Genomic DNA, 6,000 nt, shown 5'->3' on the forward strand with positions numbered 1-6,000 from the left:
TAAACATGTATGGATATTCCACTAGACATTTCATCGTGATCTAATAAATTTTACCTAAAATCTAAAATCTATACTACAAGTGGTATTTTCCTTAGACATTTGGATTTATTGAGTTGCCATGTTACACTTATGCATGCAATGGATAAAATATGAGAAAATGGACAAAAAATTATAAATCACAAAGCACAATGAACACAAGATATGGCCTAGGAAACCCTTTTGATTGAAAACCTAGCTAGAAGGTGAGGTTGTTTTGCTCTCTCTTTCTTTGAATGAAAATGGATATAAGTACAAAGAGGTGAGACTTGTGGCCTATGGGATGTTATAGTGTACAAGCCCTCTCTATTTTCTCTCTCTCAATCCATTTTTTACTACTTCGCGCTCATCTTGTAATGTACCTATCTAACACACCTTTGAAAAAAACTAATTAATTAAGGCACAGTACGTACATGATATCCCTCTTCTGTATTTTAAATATTTAGACATAGTTTTGATCATTATCCAATATTTTTTTAGTGCATAGACGCAAGTCAAACCTTAAATTTTAAACACCAGGTTTCACTCATTTTATTTCACTTGTATTTACATTTACTCATATCCCTTCCCATTGTGCTTTTCAAGTAATGATTGGACTGGTGATATTCTAACATGACCTTATTCTCATAATCATTATAGAGTCTTCCAATCCACCATAATCCATTTTTTTAGCATGGATGTAAATGTATCTTTTCAGGATTAAATAATTCTTAAATTCCTTATTAGAATTAATATGAAGACACACACACATATATGTATGGTCTCATATTGGTTTATTAAACAATATTCATATATGTATCTAAACAACTGTGATCATGGCAAGACATTATGGGTTCCTTCTCCTTTTCATTTCATACTAAGGTTAAATTTTTAAGAGAAATTACTTCTATCTCCCTAGACCTATGGTTATTTGTATGTTAAATGTTTCCATAACCATGGTGTATTTATACGTTTTTTAAAATATTCAAATTGTTAGGTCCCTATAATACTAGTGTAGCCCCATATTGTTATTGTTAGTGTATCCTCCTTATTATTATTGTTGTGCCCATGTAGTCCCCATATTGTTATTATTGTGCCCCATAGAAGTCGACTATTGTTATTGTTTTTCCCTTACATTATTATTATTATGATGTAGGCCCTGATTATATTGTGACCCCTTAGACTCCTATATATAGAAAGAAGGTATTTTTATTTGTATCATCCAATAATTGTTCATTTATGTAATGTAAAGGAGGTTTCCCCATCGAAGAGGATAATTTGTAAGTTGTCGATCTATCTATTTGTGAGTTGGTTGCATAACATTTGGTATCAGAGCTTTAGATTTTGGGGTTTCTCTACTTCAAACAAGTCACCGTGGAATTTTCACTATAGCTTTTTTTCTACGAAGCTTCAAACGCTGAAATTAAAACCACGTGGAACCAAAATCTTGATGAACTTTATGTACTAATTTCAGATATTTTATCGCTATATTTTCGGATATATGATCCAAGGAAGTTAGGGTTTTTGCAGGCTCAAAAATTCCATCTCAAACAAGTGGCCTAGGGAAACTCATCATAACTTTTCTTTTGAGCATCAGATTTGAATTTCGTAAAAAGTGACAGAAACAGGACAGACTGTAGTTTTTTGGGTATAATTTTCAGGACTGAAGGTCGAAATAGTGACATGTGGCACTCTGTAAAAGTTATCTCTACCGAATCAGCCTCTAATTAGTTCATCGTGGGAGATTGGGCATAACTATTTCTTGAAGAACCCAATATTGGTCTGATTTATTAGGTTAGAAAGAATACTTGGTGGGATACTACATAATGGAATTTCAGATCTTGAATATTTGCAATTATAGATATACAATAGCTGCAATATCTAACTCCTAAAAAGCAAGAAAAATGTGTGTATTTTTTTAAAATTGCATAACTTTTGTTTGAAAAAATAGTTTGAAGTGATTCAAAGGGAATAGTGAAGCATAGATATCATTGTATGATTTCAAAATTCCTCAAAACAAAAAATTGGCACACGTAGTAAGCAACCAAAAAGCTCTTCTATGACACATGAAGAAGAGGAGAAATGCAACATGATATATCAAAATTGCGAGATCAAGTGCAACAAATTTCACTCTCACAAAGAGCAACCAAAAATGATTCAACTGGAAGCTAAGATGGATGATTTGAAATCTGACATGGAAGCAATTATGAATGTCAAGATGGAAGGTTTGAAGCATGGTTTAAAAATATATTTCAAAAGGGACCTGTAAGGTTTGACAAAATTTCTACAAGAAATGCTTCCTAGCGGTGACAAAGTACACGAAAATCATGATGAGGATAAAAGGAATACAATTTATGATTTTAGAGACTCACATAGTGGGTTGAAGACTAACCACATTCCAAAGATCGATATGAGGAAGTTTGATGGCAAGGATCCAGTGACATGGATACTACAATGGAGCAATTATTTGATCTACATGATGTGACGAACACAGAAAAGGTACGCATTGCATCTTTATATTTAGAACCAAATCAGTTTGTATGGTATCGATGGCTTTGTTCTCGTAAACCACTTGTCACTTGGTCAATTTTTACGGAAGAAATGATAGCACATTATGAGGATACAAATAGCAAAACCTTCTTTAGCCAATTAATAAATCTCAAAAAATGGGTTCAATGGTGAAGCACATTGACGACTTCCAAAAATTGAATACAAGGGTAAATGATATTCCAAAGGAGCATAGGATTGATGTATTCATAGGGAATTTAAAGAATGACATCCAACATGAGGTTCGCCTTTGGGAACTGATTCATTGGGGAAGGCATTCAGGGTGGAAATAAAATTTGAACGCAAAATTATGGCAAAAAGGAAGTCTACCACTCACAACTACAAAGATGTAAGTGTTGCTCCTAGCCTTTGACAACCTACAATGTTGACACCACAACAATTGGAAGAGAAAATAGCAAAAGGGATTTGTTACATTTGTGATAGAAAATACACTAAAGGTCATAAGTGTGTTGAGAATAAATTATTTTACATAGATTGTGAAGAGCAGAAAGAAAAGGAACAAGAAATGTCAAAAGAAGAGGATATACATGAGGAACCAACCTCAGAGAAAGAAGAAATGGATATGACCATATCTTGTAATGCATTATCAGGAATTGCCACTCCTCAAACTCTCAATATAAAAGGACAAATCAAGAAGAAAAAGGTAATATTGTTGATTGATTCGGTTAGTACCCATCATTTTATTCATTGTAAGATAGCCAAGGAATTGAATTGCTTCCTATATCCAGCACCAGAGTGTCAAGTGATAGTTGCAAATGGAGCAACTATAATTTTTTCTAGAAAGTGCCATAATATCAAGCTAACCATGGGGGAATACGTATTTAATAGTCTAATGCTTTCCATTCCAATGGGGGGTGTTGATGTTGTATTAGAAGTCCAATTGTTACAATCTTTAGGTACAATAGCTTTTAATTTTCAAGAACTTTTCTTGAATTTTTTTTGGGAAGGAAAGGAAATTGAATTAAGGGGTATTGCAGGGAAACTATGAAAGATAATATAATGGCATGACAAAGCTTATAAAGAAAGAAAAACAGGGAGTAATTGCACAATTATGCTCACTATAGGTTCAAACATTGAAATCATTTATTTCTCCAGATCTCCAAAAAGTCTTGTAAAAGAATTCCAAGGTATTTGAGACTCCCAAAGGCCTTCTGCCTATTCGTGATCATGATCATGTTATTCATTTGATTCTAGGAAGTGTTCCACCAAACATCAGGCCTTACAGATATCCCTATGCCCAAAAGAGTGAAATGGAACGTATGGTTGTAGAAATGTTAGAGGCAGGTATAATTTAACGTAGTCAAAGTTCTTTCTCTGCTCCAATAGTATTGGTGCACAAGAAGGATGGATCATGGTGCATGTGTCCATATTATAGGGAGCTCAACAAGCTCACTATTAAAGATAAATTTCCCATTCCTGTCATTGATGAATTGTTGGATGAATTACATGGAGAAATTTACTTCACCAAGTTGGATCTTCATTCGAGATATCATCAAATTAGAATGAAGACCAAAGACATTATGAAAACAGCATTTAGAACTCATGAGGGTCATTATGAATTTTTGGTCATGCCTTTTGGCCTTACCAATAAAATTTCCACATTTCAAGTCTTAGAAGGGTCATATTCAACATGTTGACAGGGTTCTCAAACTATTGGAGGAGAAACAATTATATGCAAAAACCTCCAAATGTTTCTTTGGAGTACAGGAGGTGGAATATCTAGGTCATATTGTATCGCATGAGGGTGTTAAGGTAGACCCTAACAAAATCAAAGTCATTAAGGAATGGAATATCCCCACAACCATAAAGCATCTTCGAGGATTTGTCAAGTTGACAAGGTATTATCGCAAGTTTGTTAAGAATTATGGGAGAATAACAACACCTCTAACAACATTACTGAAGAAAGATGGATTTTCTTGGACTCCATAAGCAACTAAGGCCTTTGAACGTCTTAAAGAGGCATTGTGCCAGGTATTGGTCTTAGCTACACCATACTTCACAAATATATTTATTGTGGAATGTGATGCCTCAGGAAATGGAATTGGTGTTGTTTTAATGCAAGAAGGAAGACCCATTGCTTTTGAAATTCATCCAATCAAAGGAAAGTATTTACACAAACTTATTTGTGAGAATAAAATGTTGGCAATACTACATGCACTAAAGAAATGGATACCTTACCTAATGGGAAGACACTTCAAGGTAAAAATAGATCATGATAGTCTTAAATACTCTTTAGAACAAAGATTATTTTCAAAAGAGCAGCAAAAATGGGTTACAAATATGTTGGCTTATGACTTTGAAATCATCTACAAAAAATGAAAGCAAAATATTGTTGCATATGCACTCTCAAGAAAGGATGAGGATCATGATGTGAAAGCATTTCTTTGTTCCATTTCTATTATCCAACCAGATTGGATAACCGAAGTAAGGGACGAATGGAAGAATGATGAAGAAATGTGGATACTCATTCAAAAGTTGCAACAAGATCCCAATATATCTGATACATTTAGCTGGAAAATTGATTCATTATGGTACAAAGATCACTTATATCTTTGTAATAATTCCCAACTCAAACAAAATATTCTTTTGGAATTGCACACCTCTCCCTTAGGAGGGCACTCTAGATTTTTAAAAACTTACCACGGGGTCAAGAAGGAATTTTTTTGGGATGGCCTTAAATCTGATATTCAAATGTTTGTGCCAAAATGTTTGGTTTGCCAACAAAATAAAGTTGAGACAGTTAAGACCTCGAGTCTATTACAACCTTTAGCCATTCCAAGTCAACATTGGGAGGAGATTTCAATGGATTTTATCACAGGTTTATCCAAGTCCAGAGGAAAGAGTGTCATCATGGTAGTAATTGATAGACTTACCAAGTATGCACACTTTTGTGCATTATCTCATCCATTTAAAGCCAATACTTTTGCTATTTCATTTATGGAAACAATTCAAATGCTACATGTAAACCCAAAGATTATTGTAAGCGAAAAAGATCCCATTTTCACTATAATTTTTTGGACGGGATAATTTTCTTGTCTGGGTACTCAATTAGCTCATAGCTCATCTTATCATCCTCAATCTGATGAGAAAACTGAGATAGTGAACAAATTCTTGGAAGGATATTGTTGTTGCTTTGTATCTAAAAAACAAACACAATGGTTCAAGTGGTTACCTTTGGTTGACTGGTGGTATAACACTTCCTTCCATACTGCAACAAAAATGACCCCATTTATGGCACTTTATGGATACCATCCATCATCCATCACATCATCTTTAAGAGAATATTCTGAGGTTCAAGCAATAGAAGATCACATCGATCATCAACAACAGGTTATCCAACTCTTAAAGGATAACCTAACTTTGGCGCATAATCGAATGAAACAATATGCCGATTATCATCACTACGAAAGAAGTTTT

Source organism: Pinus tabuliformis, chromosome Q (assembly GCF_031772625.1).
Source record: "Pinus tabuliformis cultivar Carrire ecotype Pingquan chromosome Q, CPIR1, whole genome shotgun sequence".
NCBI lineage: Eukaryota > Viridiplantae > Streptophyta > Pinopsida > Pinales > Pinaceae > Pinus > Pinus tabuliformis.